Genomic DNA, 14934 nt, shown 5'->3' on the forward strand with positions numbered 1-14934 from the left:
ACTATTTTCACTTGATGCCTACCGTCCCTAAAGGGAGCTGCAGAGGTCAGGTGTTAGCATCCTGTGGCTGCGACGGAGTCTCTCCTCAGGATCTGCTACACTTCATGTTTTTTTGTAAATTTTATGACGTACCTCACAGATATTTTTTAACACCTCTTTTAAAGAAGCTGAATTTTATCCAGGTCCGCCCAGTCCTTTTTTATCTGCAATTGTTGAAAACAGAATGTGTATCTTTTATAGTAGGTTTTTTGAAATCGTCATTGCGATCCAGGGTTTGTACAGAGAGCTAGTAAACCCCTATCATTGGCAGGCACTCCTCTTGTGTGCTTTCCCCGCCCGATCAGTCTTTTGTACCAGATGTATATATTGCTGTTTTTTACGGGATTATTATTTATTTTTACTGTTATTCATTGTATGTTTTAACTGTTTTATGGATTTATGTAACTTTTATGGTTTTAATTCTAAAACCGAATAAAGTATATTTGATTGATTGATTGAGTTCAAGAACTAGAATAAGTATCTAAAAAATTAATCTTGGCAGTTTGGATTCAGGCCACATGCAAGGGGAATGTAAGTCTGACAAGGAATGTAATCGGACTATTCCATTTTGGAATGTTGCTGGTATTAACTCCACCTACAGCTCCGGTTACAGAACTTTTTTTGACAATGAGACACCAGATGAAATTGGTAGACCTATTGTAATGTAATACTAAATGTGTGCATGCATTCATAGACTATGCACTTTAGTTTAAACTAGAGGCCTCATTAATGGCATTTTGGTGTAGGGCAGTGCAGCAAGGTACCTTGCTGCGCTGCTGCGTGCCAAAGTGAAAGGTCAGGCATGCACCGTATTTAAGCAATACGGTGCATTCCTCTCCTTTCCGCTTGCTCTGGCACAATTTTGGCAGCCTAGTGCCAATGTAGACACCATTGCACCCTGGTGCAGGGGTGTCTCCCTTGCAACCAAGATTGTTTTTTTGAAGGAAGGCACACCTTCCTGCACAAAAACAATACTAAGAGGCGTTTTCCTCTTTCTATGTGAGTTGCAGAACACAGCACACAGGAAAGAGTAAAAACAAAGTGGAGAAATAAACATTTTTCTTCATTACACCTCACTCTAGAGGCAAATATATTTAGTGCTTCACCAGGTGTACATCACTTTTTCAAATTCCTTGGGTGTTGCATCGGAAAACCCACCGCAACGCCCATAGAACGCCTCTCGGGCGCAGAGTAAGGAAACACACTGCCATTTGCGCTGCGTCGCCTTACTCATGATTTATGAGGCCACTCAAAGCCAAGCAGGGTGGATTTGTGTGGCTTCCTAAATCTTTATGAGAGCCCTGCGTCATGCATGTAGAACTTTACGTGGTACGTGTACAAAAGGGATGCAGGGTTCTCATAAATAAGGTCCTTAGTTTAGACAGGTGGCCTGTGTTGGATGCAATAATTAGTACATGGGATTAAATATAACACCAGGATGAATATATGACTATACACAGCATGCTATTACATCGCATGCAATTACAACGCGGTTGTTACAATGCAAGTGTTGTTACAATCGCCTTGCTATTACATTGCAAACCTTCACCACACATCCCATTACAATGCAAAGGCATGCGTGGTAAAGGCATACACTTGGTAAAAGTGATTACGGTAAGTAGATATCTATCTATCTATCTATCTATCTATCTATCTATCTATCTATCTATCTATCTATCTATTTATCTATCTATCTATCTATCTAATATCTATCTATCTATCTATCTATCTATCTATCTATCTATCTATCTATCTATCTATCTATCTATCTATCTATCTATCTATCTATCTATCTATCTATCTATCTATCTATCTATCTATCTATCTATCTATCTATCTATCTATCTATCTATCTATCTATCTATCTATCTATATTCACTGAAAAAACCAAACCATAGGTTTTAGGGAAAGTTATAGTTAGTTGGACATTTCACTCATACAAAACCATAGAAATTCCCCTGTTATAGTTAGTTCAGCTAACTATAACTTGCGCCCCCGCAATGCACTGCTGATGACATCACATATTACATCACTCATGACATGGTCAGTGACATCACTGATGACATCACTGATGACATCTCAAATGCCATCACTGATGACATCATCCAGTGAGTGTGTTTCTGTAAAGTTTAGATATGTTTAATATATATGGAAAGGTGTATTGAAGAATGAGTGGGTGTATAAGTGTCTGAATGGATGAATTAGTAGGTGCGTGACTGACTCTATAAGTGAGTGATTAAACGTATCTTACTGAATGCATGGGTTAGTGAGTAAACTGAGTGAATGTCTGTATCCGTATGTCTGTTGGTGTGTAAGCGGCTGCATGGGTTTGCGAATAGCTACATGAGTGTCTATATGGGTTATTGATTGGTAGTCTGAGTATCTGTATGGGTGTCTGAGTGTTTGTGTGGGTGGGGTGTGTGTGACTCTGTACATAGATGTGTGAGTGGGTGATTCACTGGGTGCATGGTTTCAAGAGTGCATCTGTGATGGACTGTATGGGTGGGTGAGTGTGTGTATGGGTGTGTTACTGAGTGAATGTATATCTCAGTTGTATATGTGTTAGTAACTACATATGTGAAAGGCAGTATATATGTGTGATGGAGTATATAAATGGCTATAAGTGAGAGTTTGTGATTGTGAGAGTGGTTGTATGGATGAGTCTGTGCTTGTATCGGTGATTGTATAAGAGCGTAAGTATGTGCTAGTATTTGTATGAGTAAGTGAGCTGGTGTGTGTATAACTGTATAAGTAAGTAAATGGCAGTGTGATTAATTATTTGCATGACTGACTAGGTGTGTGAGTACCTCTATGGATGAGTGGCAGTGTGTGAGTTTCTATATAGGTGTATGAGTGCATATGATAGTCCTGTACCGAGTGACCATAAGTATGAGCGACTGTACGGGTGAGTGAGTGGATGTGTGTGTAAACCTAAGAATCAGTGAGTGGGTATGTAGTTATTGGTGTTGGAGTGTCTCTGGTTTTGAGAATGGCAGTCTGTAATTTAGAGTGGGTGTATCAAAGGTTATATTAGGGTGGTAGGAGATGCATCAATTTATCACATGGATGATGTCATAAATGATGTCATTTGAGATGCCCAAACTAGAGTTTGCTATGACAGGGGGTGGGCACCCCGGGACACTGCAGGAGCCTGCCCTGGGTATGGTGGTCCCCAGGGCCATCACTGGCTCCCAACATTGACAAAGTCCCAAGGGGTGGTGGTCCCCGGGCCTTGGGGGTCCGTTACGGACCCCCACATTTAAATGTTAGTGCCCGGGGCATGTGGGGAGGCTCGAGACCCCCCACACAGGTATATATTTTTTTAAATAAAGAAGCCCCGGTGATGGCAGTTCCCAGGGCTGTGGGGGGCAGTGTGCCCCCCTGCGATTATAATTACTTAGAGCCCTGGGGGGTGGTGGGCCCCAGGGTTTGGGGGGCCTTAGAGGCCCCCCAACTTTAAAAAAACAAGCCCCGGGTGTGGCGATCCCCGGGGCAGCAGAGGGGTAGTGTGCCCCCCACGATTACAATTACTGAGAGCCCTGGGGGGTGACGGTCCCCGGGGCTTGGGGGGACTTAGAGGCCCCCAACTTTAAAAAAACAAGCACGGGTGGTGGCGGTCCCCGGGGCTGCGGGGGGGCCATGTGCCCCCCGCAAATATTTATGCAAAGCCCCGGGGGTGGCAGTCCCCAGGGCAGTGTGGGGGGGATTGGGGCCCCCCACACATTTTGTTTCTGCCCCCGGGACCTGGCCCACCCGGGGCTTCAATTAAATGAAGCGTGGGAGACCGTGCTTCGTTTTGTTTATTTTCATGGCTGGATCTGCAGATCCTCCGCTCATCTCGCCGATTTAAAAAAATAAAGAAAATTGGCCCTGGGGGTCCTTGTGGGACCCCCTAAGCATGCCTAGGGGGTCAGGGAGTTTCTACCCTGCCCCCTTTTCCTATTTTGCGCGTTTCTTTTTCTCTCTTCTTGTGCCTCGGTTCTACAGAAGCACAAGATGGCTGCCAAAACTTCCTGGTTTGAAGTGTTGACATCCAATTAGAATGCAGCTCGTGATCGGCAGGGTGTGCAGATCCTCCGTGCCTCTAAATATCAAAACTTTTATTTTTGCTTTTCGCAGCAACTACTGAACAGATTTACACTATTTTAAAAAAAGGATGCTTTCTGTAGCAAGCACTACCATTTTGCCAAATTTGGTGTAATTCCATTCAGCAGTTTCAGCTGTAGCCGTGTCTAAAGTTTCCTATGGGAAATTGATTTTTTGACCTCTATTTTTTTAATTTCTCAGGAACTACTGAACGGATTTACACCATTTTAAAAAAAGGTCTCTTTCTGAACCAAGGGCTACCTTTTGCCAAATTTTGTGTAATTCTGTTCAGCAGTTCGGGCTGTAGTCATGTCTAAAGGTTCCTATGGGAAATAACATGGAGAAAATGCGTTTTGGGACCCCCTTTTTTCTCGGCCCCCGCTTGGCGAATCACCCCGAAACTTTCAGCATAGGAGCTGACCAGAGCGGGCCATAAGTTTTGAAAATGTCGCAATGATTTGTTATTGGGAAAGGAAAAAAAGCTTTTTGAATGGAAACAAGGTCCTAACTATAACTACCTACTGGCGGCCACCCATAGGAAGGAGAATAGGGGCAGCAAGCTAATCGTCATGGTGATAGGTACATACGGTTTGTCCAGCATGTCCTAGGTGTTTCTATAAATATATTTTTTTTAAATAATAAAAATCATAGGCCGTCCCCGGGGAATGGGAACGCAGCCCAACAGGTATCTCCAGTGGTGTGCGCCAGGGAGCTGCGTTGCAGACAGGTGTTCTGAGGCTACGCCCCTTTTTACACCTCTATGCAACGCGACTCTGTGACGCTTACTGGAGGTACCTAGTGGGCTAGTTTGACCCTAGGGACCCTTAGGATTCAAGGGGACTTAATCTCTCAACTTAGAACGGCCACAGGGCGCGTTTACACAGTGGTGAAGGGAGGGGATGGGGCCTGAGGTGACGTGTGCAAACATGCCCTGTGGCGCGTTTTAAGTTGGGGAAATAATTCCCTTTCAATCCTGAGGGACCCTGGGGGCCAACTAGCCCACCAGGTGTTTCCAGGAAGCGCCACTGCTCTGCGTTGCAGAGAGGTGGTGCAGGCCGTGCCCCTTTTTACACCTCTCTGCCTCTCGTCTCATGACGATTTGCGTGATATTCATTAAAAGGTGACTATGCATACAACGAATCCACGTGGAATGTATTTACACCGCTAGTGAAGCTCTGATGTGTCTGACGCCCTACCGCGCCTAATCCCGGCGCCCCCGCTGGTGGGTACTCTCGAAGTAGACACCCTTGTTGTTTATTTATACAAACATGGGTAGCTATTGACGGGCACATTTAATACACACGCACACCAAGTCATTCAAAAGGGATTCGACAAAAATTCGACCAAACTATGCAAGAAACCCCCCTCATGGTTAATAAAACACACATCCACTGCCGGATGTGTAATACTTTTTATTTTACTCTCTGGAAAGGAGACGAACCCCACTTGAGAGTCACAGCGTGCTCCTGGCTGAGCCCAATGCTGTGTTACACCCACCAATGCCCGCCGAGTGCCACATCCCTCTGTGTTGTATTCCACCAGCTAGTGCATATGCTATGACACTCTCTAGCCCATGTGCACTGTAACACCACCCCGTGAATATCTCATGCCACACTTGCCTTCGCACGGGTTATATTGCCCCATCTAACGTGCCTTCCTCGATGCATATGTTATAACGCACAGCGCTATGCCATACATATTACAATCTGGGATCCATATCTTTGTCACAGTGCATATGCAGCATTACACTCCCCAGCACATATTTTATATTACAACTTTAGAGACTAGTTAGGTTACACAACACTGCCCTGTGCATATTACACTCCCAGGCGCATATCGCATTGCACGCGCTAGTGCCTGTGCTATCTCGCGCTCTCCAATGAATCTGTCATTGCGCACAATGTATTGCATATTATATTTCATGCCCCGGTTCATCTTATATCACACCTTTTGGTGCATAGTTTATACCATATACTATATCTAGTTTTCATTTTCAATCGTGCTCTCAGGACTATGTTCTAACACTGCGTCCACCTACCCTTTTCACGGACATTACATTTTGCGATCTGGTGTGGAGGGTCAGGGGGTGTTTCTGCCAAGTGAGCCCGGAGTCACAGTCACAAACGTCCTCTTCTTCCTGAATAAAAGTGAGATTATGCTGCATACTTGTTCACATTTTAAGTAGTTTGCACAGACACACATTTTAAAAACAATAAAGTTCATAATACCCACCTTCTCCGAACAGTTAGCTTGCTGCCCCATCCACCTCCTCCCTATCCTCTGTTGTCTGAATCCATAGACTAGCCTCCTCCCTCCTGCCATGCATTGTCTGATGTGCTGCCACTTCCCTACATTTAGCATGATGTACCAGTCCACTCCGCCTGCCCTCCATTGCCCAATTCTATGGCCATCATTGACCTCCTGCTTAGCCTCTGTGCTTAGCTTACTGCCCCTATTCTCCTTCCCCCTGCTCTCCGATGTCTTTGTGCATGCCCCTGCTCCATCCTTTTTGCCCACCATGTTCCATGGACCTGCCACTCCTATCTACTCTGAGTGTTCTGTTGAGCTGCCACTCCCCTCCCACCTGCCTAGCATTGTCAGATGACTGTAACCTGTCCCTGCCACCTCCACCCTGCCTGTCCACATGCCATGCCCCTATCCCCTTCCTCCTGTCCTCCATGGTCCATTTTACTGCTACACCCTTCTGCCCTCCCTGGTCTGTTGTGCTGCAACTGCTCCTCCTGCCTGCCTCGCGCGGTCTGTTGTGAGGCCCCTTCCCCTGAACTCTCTTGTCTGTGCCCAGGTCCTGACCCTCCCTTCTATCCTCCATGTTCCTTTATGCATGCCCCTGCACCCTCCTTCTTGCGCATCATATGTTATGTTATGTTATGTTAAAACTTTATTTCTATAGCGCACGGCTACTCCAGAGGAGTGTCCCTGCGCTTTATCGGGGCAGCTCGATAAGACATAACATCATAAAACAGAAAACGAACAAAAGAAAAGAAACATCCTAAATGTTAAAAAGCCAAGTCTTAAGGCTCTTCCTAAACAGAAGGAGAGTAGAAGAGGACCGTAGGTCCAAAGGCAAGGAGTTCCACAACTGAGGGGCCCTCAAACTAAAAGAGCGTCCCCCAGTGCGAGCCTTCCTCACTCGGGGAACCACAGCCAGGAACAAAGATTCCGACCACAGAGATCTAGCTGGGCGGTAGAAAGCCAGTCTCCGTTGTAGGTACTTTGCTCCGGCGCCAAATAGCGCTTTATGCGCCAAGGTCAGTGCTTTAAACATAATCCGCTTCCGGATGGGCAACCAATGAAGCGATCGCACCAGACCCGAAGCTCTTGCTCGCCTATGGAGACCAAAAATAGCACGGGCCGCGGAGTTCTGCACAACCTGCAGCCGCTGAACAAGATACTCCGGAAGACCTACATAGAGGACGTTCGCATAGTCCAGTCTGGAGCCTATTAAGGCTTGCACAGTGATCTTTCTATGCTCTTCTGTAAGCAGAGGCAGGAACTTCCGGAGCATCTTGAGTATGCCAAAGCAGGTGCCCACCAGGCCAAGAATATGTGATCTCAGCGACAAATTATTGTCAACCTTCACTCCCAGATTTTTTGCCACAAGCGATGCCTGGGCGGGGGGACACATATCTAATGGCCACCAGGCCTGCCAATCGGGGTCCAGAGAGCAGCCGAAGAACAGCACCTCCGATTTATTGGAGTTTACTTTAAGGCTGTTACGCTGGAACCAGCTAAAGACCATCTCCAGGCAACCCCGGATGTTCTCTCCATCAAAATCCTGATCTTTCCCACACGTGAAGAGCAGTTGAGTATCATCCGCGTAGGATATGATCTGGGCCCCAAAGGACTCCACCAGTGCCGCCAGAGGTGTCATAAAGATGTTGAACAGAGTCGGGCTCAACACAGAACCCTGTGGAACACCGACTCCCAATGGCGGCATCTCGGCGGAGCTCGGAGAGGCCCAGACCATTTGTCGGCGGCCCTCGAGAAAAGATGTAAACCAATTGAACACCGACCCCCTCAGACCGATGTCGTAGAGTCTGGAGAGGAGCACCTCATGGGGGACGGTGTCAAAGGCTGCCGACAGATCCAGCATGACAAGCATGGCCCTTCCTCCAGAATCCAGTGTCTCCCTGATGATCTCAGACACTTCCAGAAGTGCCGTCTCCGCGCTTAAGTTAGGGCGAAAGCCGGACTGCGATGGGTGAAACAAGTCATTGGATTCAAGAAAGCTAGAGAGAACGCCATGTACATGCTTCTCCGTGATCTTGGCCAAGGCCGGCAGAAGGGAAATCGGCCTATAGTTGGCCAAAACCTCAGAGTCCAACCCAGGCTTTTTGAGGAGGGGGATCACCATAGCCCTTTTCCAGGGCAACGGGACCCTCCCCTCCCTCAAGGACAGATTCACCAAAGAATTGACCAATGGGTTAACCACGGACGCCATCTTGGCCAAAAATTTGGCTGGACAAGAATCCAATGGCGAGCCCGATTTAAGATTAGCCAGAAGAGCTAGGGAAACATCGGCAGAGACAGATGGAAACTCAGCAAGAACCGCACCCTGCATGGACGAGGAAGATAATCCGGCCTTCGGACTAGAACTCACTTTCGCGGACCTCACTGGAAAAGAGTCCTGGATAGACTTTATCTTATCCGTGAAAAATTTAGCAAGATCACAAACCCAAAGCTCCGATGGAACACTGTGGGACACGTTGGATCTGGCCGCCGTGAACTCCCTCACCACAGTAAAGATCTCTTTACAAGAGTTAGAGGCAGCCTCAATCCTCCTAGCCAGATATTCCTTTTTCTCCCGGAGAATATCCTGATGATAGGATTTGATCATTGTCCTATAAGCCAATCTGGCCTCCGGATCATAGTGGAGGCGCCATGCCCTCTCAGCCACCTTACACTGGGCACGGGTGGCACACAATGCCTCAGTGAACCACGGAGCTGAAACCCTCTTAGCCCTTTCCCGAGGGGCCATTACGGGGGCCAGATCATTCAACCTCTCCAACGGCCACCCCTGCAAGGACTCCACATCCTGCTCTAAATCCCCTGAAAGAGGGCAAGGATGGTCCATAGCAGCCTGGGCTAGCAACTCAGGCGTGACTCTATGCAGAGCCCTTCGCACAGCGCCATGCTGTCTAGGGGCACTGTTGGGTAACTTTTCACTACCCAATACACAGAATCTGACCAGCCTGTGGTCAGTGCAAAGCACCGGAAGGAGCTCAACGTCGACGAGAGGAACCGAGGAAAAAACCTGATCTAAGGTATGTCCCTTGTCGTGTGTGGAACCAACCAAAAAAGGGACAAGACCAAGAGGGGCCGTAACGTCAAGCAGTTTTTTCACATCCGGATCATCGCCGGCATCCATATGAAAATTAAAATCTCCCGCCATCATAGCCATTGTGCTGTCACTAACCCTCCCGCTTGCCATGTATGGTCTTCTGTGCTGCCATGGCCCCTCCCACCTTCCCTGTGTGGTCAGCTAGCTGCCCCTGACCCCCTCCCACTTTCCCTCCATGGTCTGTGTGTATGCCATCATAGTCTCACTGTTGCTCTCCATGGTGTGTCTTGTTTCTAGTGCCCATCCTTCCTGACCACCATGGTCATCTTGCTGCTCCTGCCCTGCCCTCTTGCCCCCATCCCTCTGTTTCCATGTGCAGACCCCTATTTCCTCCCTCCTGGCTTGTCTGTTCCATTGTAATGCCCCTGATCTGTCCCTCCTGCCCTTTATGGTCTGTTATGCTGCAGCTTTCTCTCCTGTCTGTCCATTATGGTCAGCTAGCTACCATTGCCTCTTTCCCCTCTGTTCTCTGTTGTCCATGTGCATGGTCCTGTCCCTTCCCTATTGCTTTCTATGGATTGTTGTGCTGCACTCCCGTCCTGCATGCCCTGTGTGGTGTATTGTGCTGCTGCAAACCCTGATGCCTGCCCTGTAGGGTCAGTTTGGTGCACCTCTCCATGTTCCTCCTGTCCTCTGTTATCTGAGTCCATGTCCCTACCCCAATTCCTCCTTCCTACCATGATCCAATGTACCATACTTACGAACATTTTGAACTTGGTAAGAGGGAGATTTTGAAAAGAAACTGGGGTATTGATTTTCCCCTTTGAGTTACATTGAAAAAGAGGAGATTGTAGACAGGAGACAGATCAAATAAAGCCCATTTGAGCTTAAAAACATTGGACGTTTCCTGGCTGAAACAGGTCTGTTGGCATGTATGGTTGTACTACCACTGCCTCTTCCTTCTGCCCACAATGGTCTATTATATTGCCACAGCCTCTCTTGCCAGTCCTGTATTGTTGGTTTGTTGCCCCTGCCCCCCTTTCCACTGCCCTCCATAGTCTGTTGTGCTGCCACGGCCCTTCCTGCCTGCCCAGTGTGGTCAAATTGTTGCCTCTGCACCCTCCTACCTGCCTTCAATTTTCAGAGTCCGTGCCCCTGGCCTCTGCCTCTCAACAGTATCCTAATAAACAACTAGATTGCTAACATTCTATATTTATTACAAAAGTGTGGAATGCGTGATGTCATCTTGATGTAATCAAAACTGTAATACCGAGAGCATTTCCTTTAGAAATTACATATATGAGAGGGTCTTATTTGCATCAAAATTATGGTTAGTGCTCTAAAAAACTAAAATGAGGACATATTTTCTGAGTATTTAAATAGCGACAAAGCACTTTTAAATTATTTGCTATCTTTATGTTTTTTTATCCAATTGACCACTTGATTAAATGTTGCACCTAGGGGAGAGGATGTGGTGTTACTTCCAGAGCTGCAGACCTTGCAACTGGGGAACCAGGTTGGAGTTTCTGCTTCAGCTCGACATTCTGTGATTCTGGTCAAATTACTTAATCTCCCCATGTCTACAACCAAAATGAGCTTGTTCTTGTGTGATGTAACCAATGCTCATGTAAAGCACTCCAATTCCTGACAAATCTGCACTATATAAAACTACAAAAACACAAAAAATAAAAAAGTGTTTTGCACACTTCTGTCATTGGGCTACATGTGGGCTACATCTGGGTGATATTTGTGCTGCATTTGGGCTCTTTTGTCTCTGGTGGCCATCTTGGGAGATCTACTTGTTATGAAGTTTACTAATTTCCTCATTTACTGCAGTCTTCTCAGTAAGAAATGCTTTCAGTTTTTTACTTTGATTCCATCAAGAAGGTATTCAGATATGTCACACATTAGCCATAAATTCTGAATGTTAGCACTCTAGTTGCTCATTAGATCACTGTAGTAAAGCTACTGCTCACCACAGAAGTCTGCTGCTGGTATTAAAAGTGCATGTTTCAGTCTGCATGTCAGAATTTTTTAATGACATAGAAGAGGATTTGAGAATTCACTCAAAATGTGCCCTAATTTTTCTTTCCTCAGCACTAATCATAATTTCTATGGCAAAATGAACCCCCTCATTGTGTTCCTTTTTAAATTAAATGTTTTAAGTGTTACCAGTTTATTCCAATGAAGATTGGTTCAGGTGTGCCATACTTTTGTCATAAGTAAGACAGTAAGCGCTCTAGTTGTTCTTAAGAACACTCTGGGACATTCTGTCATTGGGCTATTCTTGGGCTACATCTGGGTGATATTTGTGCTACATTTGGGCTCCTTTGTCTCTGGTGGCCATCTTGGGAGACTTATTTGTTATGAAGTTTCCTAATTTACTCATTTACTGCAGTCTACTCAGTAGGAATTACTTGCAGTTTTTTTACTTTGGTTCCATCAAGAAGGCATTCAGATGTGTCACACATTTGCCATAAATTCTGAATGTTAGCACTCTAGTTGCTCATTAGATCACTGTAGTAAAGCTACCGCTCACCAGAGAAGTCTGCTGCTGGTATTCAAAGTGCATGTTTCAGTATGCATGTCAGAATTTTTTTATGAAATAGAAGAGGATTTGAGAAGTCAAAATGTGCCCTAATTTTTCTTTCTGCAGCACTAATCATAATTTCTATGGCAAAATGAACCCCCTCATTCTGTTCTTTTGCAAATTAAATCTTTTAAGTGTTACCACTTTAATCCAAACAAGATGGCTTCAAGTGTGCCATACTTTTGTCATAAGTAAGACTGTTAGCGCTCTAGTTGTTCTTTAGAACACTCTGGGACATTCTGTCATTGGGCTATACTTGGGCTACATCTGGGTGAGATATGTGCTACATTTGGGCTCTTTTGTCTCTGTTGACCATCTTGGGAGACTGGGAAGCTGCAGTAGAACACAAAGGAATCAACTGACAGTCTCTGCCCTTGTTGGATGTACTTGTTTTACTGAGAATGTCAGACTTCATTCTCACCTGAGAAAGATAATGTGAATTTACAGAAAATATGCTCTCAATTTAGCTTATAGATCACCTTCCAAACCTCTGTGGGAAAAGCATGAGAAAATAGTTTTCTCTCAAACATGATTCATGATATCCCAGCAGAAAGCTTTTTCACATGGTAAAATCACCTTAGAACACACCACAATTCCTAAAATGAGTATGGTACCATCAACAAATGATTTATAATGTAACTAAAGTCTTAAAACCTTCTATTAACTGCAATGCTTTTTAATGAGGTACTATAATGTATATTGGTCCTAAGAGGGCTGCTAACATAATATATAAATATACATAATATATATATATATATGTATATATATATATTACCTACTGGCGGTCGAAAATATATATCTATCTATATATATATATATACTTGGGAAGTACTGACACAGGTGTTGCTGTAGCTTGGAAACCTGAGACATTGCGCTCTGAGTACCCGCCCCTGGACTCGTGAATAAGTGCCTCGACCAATCGTAGAGGGACACTCTATTTAAAAAGGTGAACAGTGAATGACTTTATGTTAGAAGGCATCTGAGGAAGGCATTACGCTGAAATGCATTATGCCGATCATTGCACTGCCAATAAAGGAGCAATTTCTACTTACCTGCGTGGGCTCAAGTCCTTTTCAGAAGGGGAAGGACCTATGTATATATATATGTATATATATATATATATATATATTACCTACTGGCGGTCACCAGTAGGTAGTTATAGTTAGGACCTATTTTCCATAGGAAATCCGCAACATTATATTCCCAATAACTTTGGCGCCGGTTGACGAATCTTCGCGAAATTTTCAAAACTTTTTGCCAGCTCCGGTTCGCTCCTATCCTGAAAGTCTTGGGGTTATTAGTCAAGCAGGGGCTGAGAAAAAAGGGGAGACCCAAAACATGTTTTCCCCATGTAATTTTCCATTGGAACCTTCAGTTGCAGCTACAGCCCGAACTGCTGAACGGAATTACACCAAATTTGGCAAAAAGGTAGCCCTTGGTTCAGAGTCATGCCTTTTGGTTAAATGGTGTAAATCCGTTCAGTAGTTCCTGAGAAAATCAAAAGTAAAATCACATATATATCTGGGTGGAGCCTAACCACACATCTCATCGTGAGATCTGATTGGCTGTCAGCACTTCATCCAAGAAGTGTTGGCAGCCATCTTGGGACCAATATACATGATAGCACCTCATTAAAAAGCATTGCAGTTAATAGAAGGTTTTAAGACTTTAGTTACATTATAAATCATTTGTTGATGGTACCATACTCATTTTAGGAATTGTGGTGTGTTCTAAGGTGATTTTACCATGTGAAAAAGCCTTCTGCTGTGATATCATGAATCACGTTTGAGAGAAAACTATTTTCTCATGCTTTTCCCACAGAGGTTTGGAAGGTGATCTATAAGCTAACTGAGAGCATATTTTCTGTAAATTCACATTATCTTTCTCAGTCATGTGAGAATGAAGTCTGACATTCTCAGTAAAACATGTACATCCAACAAGGGCAGAGACTGTCAGCTGATTCCTTTGTGTTCTACTGCAGCATCCCAGAGTGTTCTAAAGAACAACTAGAGCACTAACAGTCCTACTTATGACAAACGTATGGCACACCTGAAGCCATCTTGGTTGGAATAAAGTGGTCATTCTTAAAACATTTAATTTAAAAAGGAACAAAATGAGGGGGTTCATTTTGCCATAGAAAGTATGATTAGTGCTGCAGAAAGAAAAATTAGGGCACATTTTGAGTGGCTTCTCAAATCCTCTTCTATTTCATTAAAAATGTCTGACATGCAGACTGAAACATGCACTTTCAATACCAGCAGTAGACTTCCCTGGTGAGCAGTAGCTTTACTACAGTGATCTAAAAAGCAACTAGAGTGCTAACATTCTGAATTTATGGCAAATTTGTGACACATCTGAATGCCTTCTTGATGGAATCAAAGTAAAAAACTGAAAGTATTTCCTACTGAGGAGACTGTAGTAAATGAGGAAATTAGGAAACATCATAACAAATAAGTCTCCCAAAATGGCCACCAGAGAAAAGAGCCCAAATGTAGCCAAAATATCACCCAGATGTAGCCCAAGTATAGCCCAATGACAGAATGTCCCAGAGTGTTCTAACGAACAACTAGAGCGCTAACAGTCTTACTTATGACAAGAGTACGGCACACCTGAAGCCATCTTGAATGGAATAAAGTGGTAACACTTAAAACATTTAATTTACAAAGGAACACAATGAAGGGATTCATTTTGCCATAGAAATTATGATTAGTGCTGTAGAAAGAAAAATTAGGGCACATTTTGACTTCTCAAATCCTCTTCTATGTCATAAAAAAATTCTGACATGCAGACTGAAACATGCACTTTGAATACCAGCAGTAGACTTCCCTGGTGAGCAGTAGCTTTACTACAGTGATCTAATGAGCAACTAGAGTGCTAACATTCAGAATTAATGGCAAATGTGTGACACATCTGAGTG

This window comes from Triturus cristatus, chromosome 3_2, assembly GCF_964204655.1.
Source record: "Triturus cristatus chromosome 3_2, aTriCri1.1, whole genome shotgun sequence".
NCBI lineage: Eukaryota > Metazoa > Chordata > Amphibia > Caudata > Salamandridae > Triturus > Triturus cristatus.